General features: G+C 31.9%; 1 pseudogene; it reads right to left on the reverse strand.

Annotated features, from left to right (window-relative positions):
- Nucleotides 1-345: 345 nt before the first annotated feature.
- LOC127557070 (kinetochore-associated protein DSN1 homolog) overlaps nucleotides 346-19,594 on the reverse strand; it is a 43,144-nt pseudogene continuing 23,895 nt past the window's right edge.

Consider the following 19,594-nt stretch of genomic DNA (forward strand, 5'->3'; position numbering starts at 1 on the left):
AAAACAGATGATGCAATCAAAATATAAGAAGATTAGCTTAAAAAAAGTCAATTCATAGTCTCAAAGGGATGATGAATAGACAACCAAATTTTAGATATTATCATTATTTCCAATTCCAAATTCCAATAATATCTTGAAAATAGCATTAATCAGTGAGGTCTATGTAAAGACTGAAGATAAAGTTATAAATGAACATTGAGAATAGTTAATGATGGTGCTTGTTTTTTAAAACTGCCACTTTAATTTATAGTCAGACTCCATAAAAGGCATCACCTTCTCATCTCCAACCATCTGGATGACAATTTGGAGGAAATATATGTAGATTGGATATGAAGAGAAAGAGTCTTAGAGTGCTAGAGAGGGTTTGTGTAGTTGATGTTTGAGAAGTTTTCAAATTGGTGAGGCTTCCAACTGCTGGGCTGTCCTTTTTTCTGAGTTGCACCAACAGCTCCTTGAAGAAACCAGTAGTATCTTCCATAAAAGAATGCAACAGCATTATTAACCCTTGTACTTCATCCATCACCACCTCCAAGAAGTTAAAACTTCATTCTGTCTGCCTACTATTTTCTGGTAGTCAGCTTTTGTGCTTAGGATTTCATTTTGTGAAGGCTGAAGATATAGAGTGGGCTCCAGTTCTACATTAGTAACTTTGGCTTCCTCTAAAGTCCTGGATATCTTTTCTGCAGCAATAGTTGATCCCAATTTGCATACTCCAAAGAAAGTCTAGCTATATATTCTTTTATCTCTGTTACTGATGCTTCCAAAGCAGTATCTGCTGACTGTTTTTGATTCTTCAGAGCATTTTTGTAAGGTCCTATCATCTTCAAGTCTATTTGTAAAATGCTTGAATTCTTTATAAATTGAAGACACTCTAGCTTTAGAAGTATCAAGACTAATGCCATCAATGTCTCTCAGAAAATGTTCAAGTTTCTGTGCAGAGAACTGAAAACTGGGAGAAGGAGACAGCCACAGTATTTGTTTTTAGCCAAGTCTATGCTGATAGATCTGCTGGGCTCTGTGATACTCTAGTGAAAGGATGACATTGACTTCCTTTGTCATGCTAACCCTTCACCAGGACTAATGCTTGGCTTTTTTATTGTTATATTCTTGTGGGGCCACATAAGTGGCTTGAGATCTTGTTTTTTTTTGTTTTTTTTTTTTTGTTTGTTTGTTTGTTTGTTTTGTTTTGTTTTGTTTTGTTTTTTCTTGTTTTAGGACTGTCTTCAAAATTCTTTCTTTTTCTTGAGACATTTTTGGTAGTGTCAGGGAAGGCAGAAGATACAGAAAAGATTTTCAGAGAAGTAGGATTTGATGTTAATTGATGATCTTGAGTCTTAGGCACCATGGCTTTCTCTTCAGGCACTTTTTCTGCCTTAGTATCATTCAATGAAATCAACTTGGCTGCAGAATCTTTGGGAATCCTTTGGTCCAGACAAAAGCTTCCCCATCTGCATCTCCAATCCCCAAGTCCACAGGCTGGGCCCTCTTGCCAATGCTCGCACTTTTAAAACTTTAGCAGCTTCATCTAGATATCTTAATATAGGCTCCTTTGTTGCCTATTTTATATTTTATATTGCAGTATACCCCAGAGTGCTTATAAATATATGTTAGCATATCATATATGATAGCAATATATTAAATGATAATTATTTCATGGGATTTGGGTACTCCTTCCCATTAATGTAAATTATTTTCAACCCCTTGTAAGTAATATTTATAAAGTATTCTGGCCAAAAAAAATTTTTTTAAATGCTTTCCAAGTATTTGGGTATCAGCATCTCAAAATTCAGATTGACTAGTCTGTGAATGAAAAATATATAATCCATTACTATACTTGTATTTAAAACACTTATAGGATTGCCTATATTACTGTCACATCTATGTGTTAATGAAAATAAGAATGTACAGAAGAAAGAACATAATCATTGCAGTAAGAGACTCCTGATCACTGATGTGTAGGCCAAAAAGTACTCAGACTACCTATTGCCAAAGAAAAAGAAGATTACTTCAAATATTCACTGAGAAAAGGACACAAAATAGAAATGCATATATTAGCCTTGATATAAAATAAATTATTTAAGGATATAAACTTAGAATACATTATGGCAGAAATCCTGAGAGTTAACTAAATTTGGAAGTTGGATTATTTGATGGTACACCGCTGTATTGTTTTGGGAAAAACAAACAAACAAAAAATGAATTTTGTTAAAGTCAAATAAAATATATACATTTGTTATGTTGGCTGTGAATTACATTGCCTCCTAATTATGGCTATTACTTGATGACATTCCTTAATATAAAACTAATAAGGATGATAGTTCTCAGATTTACTCTGAGAGAAATTTATAAAAGTTCTTTATGGCACCCAGTTATATGCTATTTGGATAATAAATGATAATCATGCCACAAAATTCCCTAAGTCTTCAAAACTGATAAAATATTATGCTAATACATATATATGTATACATATTAGCTTTTATAAATTAAAAATTCTCCAGCAAATACAATGAAGGGTATCTTGACAAGATAAACTAAGAAATATAAAATGTCTTTAGGTTAAAGTAATGTATTGACTCTGTATCGATGAGAATATATTGTGTTAAAAGACTGTTCTGATTGGACTATAAACTTTCTTCTTGAATACATACTAGTTTCTTCATAAAATTGTGGAAGGTAGATACTGATTTATTCACTTGGCAGACTAAAGCTTATTTAGTAGTCATGGATTAGCTGTTTTTTTATTCTCAGGAATGTGCACACTGCCAAGTGTAAATAATAATTTGGTGATAGTCAGTCCCAAAGGGAAATCTGAAAGGCAGATGAACATTCTGGTGACAATGTACTTCAGTGCTCTTGTGCAGAATGCCAATGAATAGGATTGTTAGGCTAATTAAAACTTTCCTCAATCAAATGCACTGATAGAAAGGCTTGTCCAGACTGCCAGAAATCTGCTGAAGAAAGCCTTGGAGAGAGTGTTAGTGATTTATTTAAGTTGCTACTAATTTACCAGTGCAGCCCCTTGGGAAAATTTGTTGATTCTCACATAGTGCTGAGAACAATAATTAGAACTAATTTATCCATAAATGATGATTGTTAAATTCAATATTAACTCATGGTATAGTGAAGGAAGCAGAAAGAACAATTTGATAAGAAGGCCCATGATCTTTCAGATTTTGAATTTGAAGAGTAGATTGTATATGGGTTAATAGTCACATTTGTGTGTGTGAGTGCGTGTGTATGAGATAGCAAGAGGGTTAGTAATGGTTTAGGGCAAGCTCTTCTGATTAATTATAATAGTATGGCAGCACTTGATAATTTCAAAATAGCCTTTACAATAATACCTTTATTATTGTTCTTCACTATACTCAGAGAATCAATGACAGAATGCCAGGATCAAAAGCTCTATTAAAGGTCAAGCACAATAATTTTATTGAACAGTTGGAATAGAGATGTCTCTAGATTTGCATATTTCATATCTCCCCTATTGCTTTTATTCTTCATTCACAGAAAAAAGTACCTTCTGTGATATGGGCACATTATGCTGGATAATCTTATGTCATTGTTTCCCATATCTCACAATCAATAGTTTAAGTTATTCAGAGAAACATTGAGAGTGTTTTATACAAATTATTATGCCTCCCCTTTGAGTACATATAATACTCTTTTAAGAAAATATGTCATCATTTGAACTATGTAAACTGCTTATTAGAGTTGTACTCTCACAAGGAGAGTTTGGATGCTTGGTCACACAATATCAGTATCCAGTACCATATCTTGCATCTTCCACATCTCCTTAAGGCAATTTAAATAGAAGTAATAAAATTCTCTGTCATAATGCTAGGAAAACATCTAGTTTCCTCAGCATACAACAATGAAATCAGCCCAACAGCTCTGGAGATCCTGTTTGGCAACCTAAAACCTCCTCTTTGCTGCAATTTCTTTTGTAGCCTCCCAAATGTTCAAATAGCAAGTCATGCATAATCCTCATTATTTGTGTGAACTTACCAAGGTAAGTGAACTTGTATGCAACTTTCAAAACTTCTTTGGCTGTTGTAACTGATGGTTCCACTGAAAGATGGTGAGGTACTAAATGGTGGAAAACATATTTTCTTTGTGTTAATACTTGAGTCAAAATTAGTACAAGTGGGAGAGAATGAAACCATATTCTTGCTTCTCAGTCTCAGAGGCTGCATTAAGTGCCTAATTATCTTTGAACAAAAAAATCATGGAACAAATATCTCTTCACTTTAGTCTTGGCGTGCAGCTTTTTCAAGTTAAATAATTGACCATAAATATGATAGCTAATCTTTATGCCATTTCAATCTAATTGAAGATTTCTAGAACATATTGGGAAACATCATGCCAAAAAATAAAAGAATAAGCACTAACCTACTTCAATCTATTGTTGATGGCGAAAGTATAAGAGCATTGTCTTTTATTCAAAGCACATAAAGCCATGCTATTATGAAACTTCCAGAGAATACTGATGAATTTTTCCAGCAACCAAATTTTATCATGATCTTCCACAAGTCCTCATGACTAACACTATCAAAGATCTTCATGTAATAAATGAAATTTATGTGCAGACCTCTGTTTCTGGCATTTTTCCTATAGTTGTTGGGCAGCTGTAGAGGGCTGAAACTCTTGAGTCGTTGCACTGAGGTCAGTTCAAGCACTTAGGGCTAATTACCAATTGGAAAATACTCTATGGGCATGTGATTGGGGAATGGCCCTTCCCACTATCCTGTGCTGGCTTGATAATTGGTGTATACAGAGAAACTGTAGGAGGGACTAGGGGGTGGAGTAAGACTAACCAGAGTCACTTTGGCCGTGGACAAGGTAGAAGGAGGTTGTGGAGATCCTGCATTCCCTTTACTTCTACCCCTAAAGACCAAGAACAAAGACCAAGGACTTTTGCTTATCCTGACTCCAGCTGATTCTAAGGTATCCTGGGTGCTAACACGATCGTCACAGGCAGCAAATGACATATCAATAATTCCATGACTATTTGTGAAGTCATATTAAGTCTTCATATTAAAGAAGATTCTGGCAAGAATCCTGACAGCAATGACTAAGAGAGAACACTTAACTATGATTGCTACAGGATAATCTATCCTTTTCCTTTATAAAAGGAGGCAACAAAGACACCCTTGATCTCCTGGGAAACAACCTCTTTTCATAAAGCTCAGAAGATTTTAGTCACTTCCATATGAGTTGTGGACTCGCAGAGCTGTCAGTTTCTGACGAGATGGAATCCGTGGTAGGCACTTTTCTACACAAGAAAATGCTAGTGGCATTCAATACCTCTTTTTCAATTGGAAGTTCATCTAAAAAGAGATTGACTTCAAAGTGAGGTATGCAGTCAATGACTTCAGGACTAGTTGGTAAGGATTTATTAAGAAGAATATGAAAGTGTTCAGATCATTTCTCCAGGATCATGTTCTTTTCTTAATTTTTATTTTTTTTTTTAATTGTAGCTTTCCATCTACAAGACACATGCATGGGTAATTTCTCAGCATTGACAGTTGCAAAAGCTGATCATGTTCTTTTCACTGATCAGTATGGTTCCATCAGCACTGAGTAGTTAAGAGAAACTAAAAGTCTTTAATATCTAAAAAGTTTTCAGCAAATTATAGTAACACTTTGGATTGTTGCTATTGAACATAAAACTGAATCCCACCTGACTTCCTCCTGAGCCAAGAATTCTGCATGTCTCTAAGCTTTGTTTGCACATTATTTTTGGTGAAGTTAAAGTCTTCTTTCACAGAGTCAAACAAACTATTCTATCCTCTGTGGAACGGTTATTATTAATTTATTAATTTCTGAATTTCTCTCCTTTATTATTAATTGGTCCTGGTCTTTGTGAGTATTCTGGCCCAGATTAGTAAATATGGTGCTGTACACCAAATCTCTAAAAGTTGCCAGTTTTTGTTTTCTTTTTCCATTCTACTATCGCTGTGTGCTGTCTGTCTCAGCTTTCCTTCTAGATTATCAATGAAATGTTGATTCAAACAAAAGTGATAAAGCTGTTTACTTTGAGTCTCTTGAAAATTTTGATAATCTTGTAATTCTGGATGACTTTGATCTCAGAATGGGCACAGACTATCATGCTTGGTATATAATCCTTGGAAGAAAAAGTGTTAAAAACAACAGTAACACCAATATGTCAAAAACTCAAGTTTACAGTGGCTTCTAATTTTAAGAAATGTTGAATGTCTCTACTTCATTTTTTAAATGTTTATGAATGTGTGCTAAAGCAATCAGATTTTTCCTTCTTGTGAGCTGCTGTAATGTCACCAAAAATGAAACATTATTACAATTATGTTTTTTTCTCTCACAAGAAAAAATAGATAAATCCAGGATAGTCAACACAGATTGAATTTGCACCTTAAATTGTGTGGGCTTAATCTTCTGAATTAGTTTTTTCTACCCCAATCACATCTATAACTAATAGGAAAGGATGGGCTTGCCAAAAAATTTACTTGCTTTAAATAGATTGTTATGCCACAGATGGGACAAGCTCATGCTAATAACTGTGTGATCAAAACTATCTTATTCAAAGGTACAGTAGCACCTGACCATATTGCTCTCCATTTTTGAATGGCAAAATTTATTAAATAATCCAGATGGTCTGAGGGTAAACAGAAGATCTATTAACTTTTTAAGAGATTGATTCACAGTGTTGATATTATGATAGGGCCCATACTCATTTTGAAGGAAATATTAATACATGTTTACATATTTCACATTAAAGAATTTCTTGTACATTTTGTTCAGTAAAAGACAAGCTCTGAAGTTTTTATTTTATGAAGTTTGGATAGATATCATCCAATGCCTTCAGAGTACAGCTTGTTTCTAATTTAATTTAATAGCTAACTGAATTTCCATATATATATATATTAGACAATTGGATATTGCTATCATACGATCAGCATCTTTTCATAAAATGAATACTTAGATTTAAAAGGTATTTTGCCATGATTACTTGCTTTCAAATTCAATTTATAAACCATAGAAGAAATTTGAAGGAGTGCAAACATTAACTTTATTCTTCCTCTGGCATCTTGCTTAGGCCAAGTCTTTCTTGGGTAGATCTTCTATATGTTGCTGTAATATCAGATAAATCCTTCTTTACAGTATACTAGAGAATATATCCTCTTTATGGGCAATATATTAATTATAAATATGTAAAACCCTATTGCTGGGTATATGGGAAATGAGAAGAGTTAAAAGAATTGATTCTACTTTTTACTGAAAAGGATTTTAACTGATAGATGAATGAGTGAGTCATAATGACAACTACTACACATAACAGCCTTAGAGCAACTTTGCCAAACCCCATCCAAACTAGCAGAATTGGTTCCAGAGCCAGGACTGCTACACTTCAATTTAGAGTTCAAGGTTTAAACTAAGAATTGGAAATGGGGGTGTGTCTTCTATATCATACAGCTCAAAACTCTTGTTAATGCATTCCTCTATACTCTGTAAGTTGATAAATTTTTAGATAAGCTATTTTAAAGAGATAGTTTTATTAAGAAAACATTGTTTCAAAAATTTGTGGTACACTCTCCTATAACTATGTATAGATTCCAAGGGTACCTGAGATCAGGCTTAAAAAGCTCATATGACAAAGGATTAGTTAGTTCCTACTTTCTGGAAGACTTTTTCTCAGTTCATAGCATATCAATAAATTCCTTCTTAGGTATGGTGTAATTTGTCTGCTAAGTTCCCTATAAATTCTTGACGCTCTTTTTTACCCAAAGTGCCTAGTTTTAATTCTGTTCTCAATGGAAATACTTCCTCTTCCCACCATTCACAGGAAATTAAAACGAATAGTAGGTTAATGGAAAATCCAAAATACTCTAACCTTTTTAAATTTTCAAGATTCTTCCTTGATAAAAGAACATAGAGAAAGAATATGACATATTTTTACTTCACCCACAATAATTCTTTCTCAGAAACATGATGTGAGACTTTAATTAAAAAAAAAAAACTATCAATATTTATATCCTGCCATCTAAATTCTTATTATTTTTAGAAAACAGAGTTGCAACTATCTTTTTAACTAATGATTATCAAGACTTCTAATGTTTCTAAATCGAAAGTTTTTATCAATTTTTGATTATTCATTTAAGGTACACAAACTTGGTTCACTCGCCAAGTTAATTTTTAATTAACTATTTCAGTTGAGATGAGATTAAAAAAGGTAAGGATGCTAAGTAATGTTTTCATGGAAAAGGAAGGGTTAAAATTCATCTCTGAAACAATCAAAAGCTTTTTAAAATTTTTACATTGTTGGGGTTTTTTGTGGTTTTTCTTTAAATTAACTTAATGTGTTGTAGGATGAAAATCATGTATATGTATGTAGGTATATGCATATATACACACTCACATATATATATATATATATATATATATACATATACAAACCTAAATGCATATATCAATTCTGCTTATCCATGAAAAATTAATTTTCCTAATATTTTTATGTGACTTGTGTGAAAAGTATTTTGCTATTGTGTTAATATAATTCCTGTGCTTATCTTGCCAGGCAAACTCTCAAAGATTGTGTATTAGTCATATTCATTTAAATGAAATTGCTCTTTCTATCTCTTCCTGTTAGACTTAATTGGTGGTATATGTGATATTGATTTATGGTGTGTTTATTTTATATCCTGTAATTTTGCTAAAATTGTTAAAAATTTGAATAATTTTTTCATTTATTATTTAGGAATTTATAAGCATATTATCATATATTCTGGAAGAAAGGATATTTTCCTAATTGCCTATTCAAATTCCTTTAATTTTTTGTTGGTATAACTGAAATTTGTAATGCATTATTGAATAACTTTGATGATAATGGTAATCTTTGTTTTTACCTCTGGTTGTACTGAGGAGATTTTCAACTTATCTCCATTGAAGACAATTCTCATGCAGATGGTTTTGCTCAAATATCACATATGATTTTAAGGTAAGCTTTATTTATTCATATGCTCTCTAATATTTTTAACATTAATGGTATTGGCTTAGAAATAGATTAGTTGATCAGTGGAAAAGGTTAGGTTCACAAGACAAAATAGTCAACTATAGCAATCTAGTGTTTGACAAACCCAAAGATTCTAAATTTTGGGATAAGATTTCATTATTTGATAAAAACTGCTGGGATAACTGGAAATTAGTATGGCAGAAATTAGGCAAGGACCCACACTTAACACCACATACCAAGATAAGATCAAAATGGGTCCATGATCTAGGCATAAAGAATGAGATTATAAATAAATTAGAGTAACATAGGATAGTTTATCTCTCAGACTTGTGGAGGAGAAAGAAATTTGTGACCAAAGATGAACTAGAGACCATTACCGATCACAAAATAGAAAATTTTGATTATATCAAATTAAAAAGCCTTTGTACAAACAGAACGAATGCAAACAAGATTAGTAGGGAAGCAACAAACTGGGAAAACATCTTCACAATTAAAGGTTCTGATAAAGGCCTCATTTCCAAAATATATAGAGAACTGACTCAAATTTATAAAAAATCAAGCCATTCTCCAATTGATAAATGGTCAAAGGATATGAACAGACAATTTTCAGATGAAGAAATTGAAACTATTACCACTCACATGAAAGAGTGTTCCAAATCACTATTGATCAGAGAAATGCAAATTAAGACAACTCTGAGATATCACTACACACCTGTCAGATTGGCTAAGATGACAGGAAATAATAATGATGAATGTTGGAGGGGATGCGGGAAAACGGGGACACTGATGCATTGTTGGTGGAGTTGTGAACGAATCCAGCCATTCTGGAGAGCAATCTGGAATTATGCCCAAAAAGTTATCAAACTGTGCATACCCTTTGATCCAGCAGTGTTTCTATTGGGCTTATACCCCAAAGAGATACTAAAAAAGGGAAAGGGACCTGTATATGCCAAAATGTTTGTAGCAGCCCTGTTTGTAGTGGCTAGAAACTGGAAAATGAATGGATGCCCATCAATTGGAGAATGGCTGGGTAAATTGTGGTATATGAATGTTATGGAATATTATTGCTCTGTAAGGAATGACCAGCAGGATGAATACAGAGAGGCTTGGAGAGACCTACATGGACTGATGCTAAGTGAGATGAGCAGAACCAGGAGATCATTATACACTTCGACAACGATATTGTATGAGGATGTATTCTGATGGAAGTGGATTTCTCTGACAAAGAGACTTAACTGAGTTTCATTGGATAAATGATGGACAGAAACAGCTACACCCAAAGAAGGAATACTGGGAAATGAATGTGAACTATTTGATTTTTGATTTTCTTCCCGAGTTATTTTTACCTTCTGAATCCAATTCTCCCTGTGCAGCGGGAGAACTGTTCGGTTCTGCAAATATGTATTGTATCTAGGATATACTGCAACATATTTAACATATGTAGGACTGCTTGCCATCTTGGGGGGGGAGGAGGGAGGGAGGGGAAAAAAAACGAAACATAAGTGATTGCAAGGGATAATGCTGTGTAAAAATTATCCTGGCATGGATTCTGTCAATACAAAGTTATTATTAAATAAAATTAAATTAAAAAAAAATAAAACTATTGAGGTAATCATGTAATTTCTGTTGATGTTATTATTGATAAAATCAATTATGTTAACAGTTTTCCTAATATTGAACAAATTCTGCATTCCTGGTATAAATCCCACCTGGTCATAATATATTATCCTGTTGATAAATTATTCTAAACACTTTATTAATAATATTTGATTTTTAAAAATTGACTGGATATCCATTAGGGAAATTGGTCTATAATGGATATCTTCTTTTGACTCCTCCTGCTTTGAGTATTAGGATAATATTTCTGTCATTAAAGAAAATTGTGAGGACTTCTTTTTTCATCTATATTACCAAATAGTTTATGTAATATTGGGATAGATCTTTAAATGTTTGGTAAAATTCCCTTGTGATTCCTTTATGTGTTAGGGCTTTTTTCTCCCCCCCCAAACATATTTTACTTTCTTTTTACATGCATATTTAACTTTTTAAATACACATTTCTTTACGAATCATGTTGTGAAAGAAAAACAGAAAAAAAAAAAAACACAACAGAATGAAAAAAAAAGGAAAGAGTGAATATAATATGTGTTGATTTATATTCAGTCTCCAGAGATGTCTCTCTGGATATAGATTATGTTTTCTTTCCCAAGTTTATTGAAATTGCCTTGGATCAGAGAACCATTGGGGGGGAAAAAACAAACAAACAAACATGTTTTTCATAGTTGATCACAGGAAAATCTTACTGTTACTTGTACAATGTATTTCGGTTCTGCTTGTTTTATTCAGCATCAGTTTATGTGAATCTTTTCAGAACTTTCCAAAATCAGTTTGCTCATTATTTTTATAGAAAAATAACATTGAATTATTTTCATATACTACAATTTATTCATCCATTCCCCAATTGATGGGCATCTACTCAATTTCCAATTCTTTGTCAACATAGAAAGAGCTGTTACAAACGTTTTTTGCACATGTGGATCCTTTCCCTTTATGGTTTTTTTGTGATATTGACATAGTAATGACATGCTTCAGACATAGTTCTAGATTGTTCTCCAGAATGGTTGGATCATTTCACAACTCTACCAACAATGCATTAATATTCTAATTTTCTTACATATCCTCCAACATTTATGACTATCTTTTCCTGTCAACTTAGCCAATCTGAGAGGTGTGAGATGGTATTTCAGAGTTGTTTTAATTTTCATTTCTATAATCAATAATGATTTAGAACTTTATTCACATGACTTTAGATGGCTTTAATTTCAACATCCAAAAATTATCTGTTAACTTTAATAATAAGAAAAACAAAAGAAATTAAAGGAGTTAGAATAAACAATGAGGAAGTAAAACTATCACTCTTTGCAGATGATATGATGATATACTTAAATAATCCTAGAAAATCATCCAAAGGACTACTCAAAACAATTAAGAGCTTTAAAAAAATTGCAGGATATAAAATAAACTCATACAAATCAACAGCATTTCTATGTTACTGACAAAGACCGTTGGCAAGAGATAGAATGAGAAAATGCATTTAAAATTATTGTAGACAAAATAAATTACTTGGATGTCTACCTGCCAAGACAACCCCAACACAAAGTCAGATCTAAACAAATGGAAAATTATCAACTGATTATGGGTATGCTGAACTAATATAATAAAAATTAATATTCTGCTTAAAGAGATGGCACTTAAAGAGTGCCATATCAATCAAACTGCCAAAAATTATTTTATAGAACTAGAAAAATACTAATTAAATTCATCTGGAAGAACAAAATATCAAAAATATGAAGGGAATTAATTTAAATAACTAAATTATATTAAAGCAACAATCATCAAAATCATTTAGTATTGGCTAAGAAATAAAGTGGTGGAATAGATGAGAAACTCATGATATAACAATCAAGGCCCAAAGTAATCTAGTATTTGATAAACCTCCAAACTCAGTTTCTTGAATAAGAATTCACCATTTGAAAAAAAATTGCTGGGCACGCTGGAAACCATTATCAGAAACTCAACATAGAACTACATCTCATAATCCATGCCAAATAAAGTCAAAATGGATACAGGATTTGGCCGTAAAATACAATACCATAAACAAATTAGGGGAAAAAAGGGTAATTCACCTCTTTGACTGATCCTTGGAGAAAGGAGCAATTTCTGAACAAATAAGAACTAGAGAACATTAGAAAGGCAAAATGGACAACTTTCATTACATTAAATTAATAAGGTTTTGCATAAACAAAACCAACAAGAACAATATTAAAAGGGAAGTACAGATCTGGAAAAAAATTTACAGCCAATATTTCTGATAAAGATTCCATTTCTAAATTACATAAAGAACTATGTCAAATCTATATGAATACAGTCATTCCCCAGTTGTTAAATGGTAAAAGAATATGAATAGACAATTTTCAAATGACAAAATTAAAGCCATCTATAGTCATATGAAAAAAATTATCAACTTCATTGCAAATTATTGATTATAGAATTGCAAATTAATTGATTTTAGATAGATTATAGATTATATTGATTATAGAAATGCAAATTAAAATAACTCTGGGTTACTACCTGATACTTCTCAGATTGATGAAAATGACAGGAAAAGATTATGATAAATGTTGAAGCTAATGTGGGAAAACTAGAACACTAATGCATTGCTGATAGAGTTGTAAAATGATCCAACCATTCTGGAGAACAATTTGGAACTATACCCAGGGTGCTATAAGATTGTGCATATCCTTTGATGCAACTATACCATTTCAGGGTCTATATCATAAGGAAATCATAAAGGAAGGAAAAGGACCCATATGTGCAGAAATGTTTGTAGCAGCTCTTTTTGTGGTAGCAAAGAATTGTAAAATTAGTATACACCCACCAATTATGGAATGAATGAATAAGTTGTGCTATATGACAACAATGGAATATTGTTATTTTATGAAAACTAATAAACAAGCTGATTTTAGAAAGGCCTAGAAAGATTTATTTGAACTAAGTGAAGGAAGTACAACTAGGAATAAATACATTGTACATAATTACAGTAAGAATGTGCAAAGATGAGTTATGAAAGACTTGGTTTTTCTTAATGGTTCAGTGATCCAAAGCAATCCCAATAGACTTTTTTTTTTTCCTCTGAAGCAATTAAAATTAAGTGACTTGCCCAGAGCCACACAGCTAGGAAGTGTTCACTGTCTGAGGCCAGATTTGAACTCAAGTCCTTCTGACTTCAGGACTGATGCTTTATCCACTGCATCACTTAACTGTCCCCCACCCCAATAGACTTTGGACAGAAAATGCCATCTGCATCCAGAAAAAGATCTAAGGAGAATAAATGTAAATCAATATAGGCTGTATTCATTTCTTCTTTCTGGTTTTCTATCTCTCCCCTGGTTTTTCCATTTTACTATGAGTTTTCTCTTCCAACATGATCCATAAAGCAAAAACAAAACAAAACAAAACAAAACAAAAAAGGAAAAGAAAAAAAAAAAACAGAAATAGTGAATTTTTATTCAAGAAACTGGACTTCTAGCTTTATCTAATATTAGATTAGATTATCAAATATTAGATAAATAACATTTATCATTGTTCCAAATGTATCTAACCTATTCCATTTATCCACCACTCTGTTTCTTAGACAGTACCAAATTATTTTGATGACTGTTGCTTTATAATATTGTTTTAGATCTGGTATTGCTAGGTGACTATCGTTTGTATTTCTTTCCATTATTTCCCTTGATATTCTTGTTGGATATGTTGCAGTATATCCTAGATACAATATATGTCTGCAGAACCGAACAGTTCTCTTGTTGCATAGGGAGAATTGGATTCAGAAGATATAAATAACCCGGGAAGAAAAACAAAAATGCAGATAGTTCACATTCGTTTCCCAGTGTTCTTTCTTTGGGTGTAGCTGCTTTTGTCTGTCATTTATCAATTGAAACTCAGTTAGGTCTCTTTGTCAAAGAAATCCACTTCCATCAAAATATGTCCTCATACAATGTCGTTGTCGAAGTGTATAATGATCTCCTGATTCTGCTCATTTCAATTAGCATCAGTTCATGTAAGTCTCGCCAGTCCTCTCTGTATTCATCCTGCTGGTCATTTCTTACAGAACAATAATATTCCATAACATTCATATACCACAATTTACCCAGCCATTCTCCAATTGATGGGCATCCATTCATTTTCCCTTGATATTCTTAAGCTTTTATTAGTCTAGATGAATTTTATTATTTTTTGTGGCTCCATAAAATGATTTTTGGCAGATTGATTGGTATGGCAATGAACATGTAGACCAAGTCAGGTAAATCTTCATTTTTTATTATATTAACTTAACCTAACATAACCATGAACAATTGATATTTTTCTAATTGTTTTTTTTTTCTTTTTGTTCTAATTGTTTAGATATGATTTTATTGTGAGAAGTGTTTTTGTAATTGTGTCCATATAGTTCCTGAGTTTGTCTTGTCAGCTAAATACCCAAATATTTTATTTTATCTAAAATAATTAAAATAAAAATTTTCCTTCTATCTCTTGCTGCTGAGTTTTGTCAGTATTATAAAGACATGATGATGGTTTGTGGGTGGGCTTATTTTATATCCTGCAGTTTTGCTAAAGTTGTTAATTATTTCAAGTAGGATTTTGCATGATTTTCTAGGATTTTCTAAATATATCATCATGTCATCTGCAAAGAGTGATAGTTTTATCTCCCTATTGCCTATTATAATTCTTTTCATTTCTTTTTCTTTTCTCTTCTTATTGTTGACTAACTTTTCTAACATAATACTGAATAATAGTAGTGATATTGGGTGTTCTTGTTTTACTCATGATCTTACTGTAAAAGTGTCCAGTTTCACATCATTACAAACGATGCTTACTGATGGTTTTAGGTAGTTGCTGCTTATTATTTTGAGAAAAATCCCTCCATCCCTATGCTTTCTAGTGTTTTTTAATAGAAATGGTTGCTGATTTTTTTTCAAAAGTTTTTTAGCCTTTAGTGAGATTATTATATGATTTGTTTTGGTTTTATTATTATATGGTCAATGATGGCAATTATTTTCCTGATTTTGAACTAGCCCTGCAAGCCTGGTATTATCTTTCTGACAAGTTGTTATAATATGTCTGCTGATATTTTATTTAAATTTTTCCATCAATATTCATTAGGGAGATTGGTCTGTAATTTTCTTTCTCTGTTATGGCTCTTCCTAGTTTAAATATCAGTAACATTTGAGTAATAGAAGGAATTTAGCAGGATTCCTTCTTAAACTGTTTTTCCAAATAGTTTAGAAAGCAGTGGCATTACTTTTAATTTAAATGTTTATTAGAATCACTTGTGAGTTCATCTGGCCCTGAAGATTTTTTCCTAGGGAGTTCATTGATGATTTGTTCAATTTATTTTTCTACAATGGGACTACTTAGGTAACCTATTTTCTCCTCTTTTAATCTGAGTAATTTATATTTTTGTAAATATTCATGGGTCTTTATTATATTGTCAGATTTACTAGCATACATTTGGGCAAAATGGATCGTAAGTATTGCATTAATTTATGTTTCATGAGTAACAAGTTCACCTTTTTTCATTTTTGATGCTGGTAATTTGGATTTTTCTTTACTTTTTCTGATAACATTAATTAAAGGCTTATCTATTTTTTTCATAAAATCAATTATTAGTTTTATTAATTAGTTCAATTATTTTTTTAGTTTCAATTTTACTAACCTCTTCTTTGAGTTTTAGAATTTCTAATTGTCTACTTAATTAGTTTTTAATTTGTTCTTTTTTTTAGCTTTTTTAGTTGCATGCTCAATTCATTGATCTCCTCTTTCTCTATTTTATTCATATAACTATTAGGATAAAAAAATTTGCCTTTGGCTTTTGCTACATCCTATAAGTTTTTGCTCTTGACAGTATTGCTTTTAACACTTTCTCTGTCTCTAATGATTCTCTTCTATTATTAATATTTCTTTTCTCACTTTTTTTATCTACTTCTCAAATTTGATTTTTAAAATATTTTTAAGCTCTTCTAGGAATTTTCTGGGGCCTAAAGTCAAACTTCATTTTTCTTTGGGCCTTTACATAAGTGAATTTTGGTACCATCATCCCATGTCTTCATGTTTCCTCTCATCAAAATAAATTTTATAGTCAAGCTCTTTTCTGTTGTTGTTCTGTTTGTTTTGTCTTGTCTTGAACTGACCCAGACTTTTTATGCTGGGTCTCTGAGTATTACTGGTTGCTTTCACTGGGCTTTAAGGACTTAGCTGATTACTTTTTAAGGAAGGATGGTTTCCTTTTGGCTTGTACTTTGGAAATGGGGTGTGGTCTTTTCATGTTGCTTCTCAGTGTGTAGCGATTAGCTTTTGACCTGCTTCAAGTGTGGGGCCCTGATGCTGGGTTGCTTTGAAAATAAGCCCTCTCTTTTAGCAGATATTGGAGGAGTAATTTTGTTGCTTATTTGCCTAAATATAGGGTTTACTCTGCTTATAGGCCCTGGAAATAGGCCCATTTCTTACACCCTGCTTTAAAACTTACTGGCTGCTGTTGCTGCTGCTCCTGGTGCTCCTCTTAGATCTCCTCCTTCAACCCCATTAAGACAGACTTTTCCTGCTGAGTTAATAAACTGTTTCACTGTACCTAAATCAATTCTGAAGCAGTTTTCTAGTTTTGGGAGGAGAATTTGGGAGAATTTCACAGGACTCTTCCCTCCCTCAACCATCTTGGCCCTGGAAGTATTTTTAAATGAAATGATAGAGCCTCTCACTAACAAATGGCATTTGTTCCTTTGCTATTGAAAGGCATTCTTCTAACTTCATTTCATTTCATTTCAGAAATGTAGGATTGATAGATATGTTCAATAATGCCCATACTTTTTACTGTTAGGGATAATTGAGGATATTTAATTTAAATTCTAGCTCCTTTGCTTAAAGGTTCACTTGAGGTAAAGAGTACTATATGGTATGATTCAAATACAATATTAGAGATAATATTTGTTATTTATTCCTTTGCATATTTTTTCAAATTTGAATAGATGGAAGACACATTATTTCCCTAAAGTGATGTTTCTCCCTTAGTTTCTTCTACAAATGAATTATGAACTATCAAGTGCTTCAAATGTATGGTATTTTCCATGATCTTTAGATGAATAAAATTCTTATTACAAGTTATAAAAATAATCATTTTATAATTATACATTGATAAGAACTTAAATTTTTTTTCTATTTTATTGGGTTACCTAGAATTACAAAATTTTACATTTTCTTTATAAGAAGAATACTTAGGAAACTGATTTTTGTATATGGAACAATACTTTCCAAATGGAATGTTTTGACTTGGTTATATATTCAACTTTATTGAATTGAAATTAACGATGGCATTTATATACAGATTTTTAAATTCACATTGCAAGTCTTTAGTTTTGTAAAAATTAGTACAACATGAAATTTCTTTCAATTATCAATAAAATAAACTTTCAGTTTCCTGGGGGGTGGGGGAGATAGGAAGAAGACAAATACATTTAGCACAATTTTCTTCCATGCCCAGAAGATGAATTTTTCCATGTAACAGAGTGAATGATTCTTTGCTACTCACTTACTTTCCATATGTCTATTCCCTTGCATATTAGAAATTTCATTGTCCTCAACTGAGGAGAAATTTAGGCTTAGGATTTTGCATCTCTGGTCACTGGAACATAAAGTAGGAAAAATCTGGGCTGTTACCACATAAAAACCCTCTATCTCAAGAGAAGAGAGTTTATCCTTCCCCATCATGCCTAATCCCTATGGATTTACAGGATTAGATAAAAGAAGGCAATTTTATATCTTGGAATAATAGTTCTCCATGCTATAACAGGTAGCAAATCTAAGTCCTAGAATATAATGATTACCACAATTTCTAACACATAGTAGACATTTAATAAATGTTTCTTGATAACTGCCTCTCTATAACACAAACATAATTTGTCATAATTTGGTTATTTTAAAGAATTTTATTAAAGTAGTTGTACTTAATTGAGGCTTCTAAATCCTCATGGAAACACAATTCCTTTGTTTTCACACATTTAAAAAGGAGAAAGCCTAAATAGTTATAATTAAATTTGGGAAATATTACAAAAAGGAACAATGGAAATAAAAATCTGTGATATTGCTGATTTTTTGAGTAATTTTTGCCAAACTGTCTACTGGATTCACTTCAAGATTTAAGAATGGAAGTTACTTTAAGCAATATGCTATAATTTTAGAATAGCACTTTTGATACTGTCAAGAGCAATTCATGTTGGCTTCCTTTATAAGTGCATATTTTAACATGAATGAGAATCAATCAGAACAGCTTAAAATTAATAGAGTTAATTAAGTCAAAGTTTTAAACTATGGATCTATCATTTAAAACCACCTTCTTAATAATTATTCTTAAAAACAGGAAGTTTGATATAGAAAATTATCTGATGGAGACAGAAGGATCTACACATATTATTGTAAAGCAGAAACCTCTTCCTAATCAAATTAATTGTGTTTTCCATCAAAATTGTTCCTTGAGAAAAGATCACATTTCTTTATTCCTTTTAAAATAATTTAATTTTTTTTTAAATTATGCCATGGTTTATGGTGTATATGTAGATGTCATGAAACATGTTGATAATGATTATTTACTTTATTAATAATGATTGATTGTTCTGAGCTAATCCAATACACACACACATACACACACATACTATATATATAAAAGGAAAAGTATATTAGCTTCACTTTGTTTATTGCTATTACCAATAAAAAAGGGAAAATATTTTTAACCAATCACATGTTGGATTTTCATGGTACCTCTTAACTGGGTGTTTTTAACACAATTAGTGAATGAATAATTTCTATCTTTGTACCATCCATTTTCATGTGGCACCACTGAAATTTCTCATTCTTTTATGTTATGAACACATTTTCATTATTACAGTTATGGCTTTGTGTAAATAGGCCTCCTATCAATTATTTCAAATTATATGCATGTATATGTGTGCATATACAATTTTCCTTAAAAATTCATCACACAGCCATATACCAAGAGAAG

The sequence above is a fragment of the Antechinus flavipes genome, chromosome 3, assembly GCF_016432865.1.
Source record: "Antechinus flavipes isolate AdamAnt ecotype Samford, QLD, Australia chromosome 3, AdamAnt_v2, whole genome shotgun sequence".
Lineage (NCBI taxonomy): Eukaryota > Metazoa > Chordata > Mammalia > Dasyuromorphia > Dasyuridae > Antechinus > Antechinus flavipes.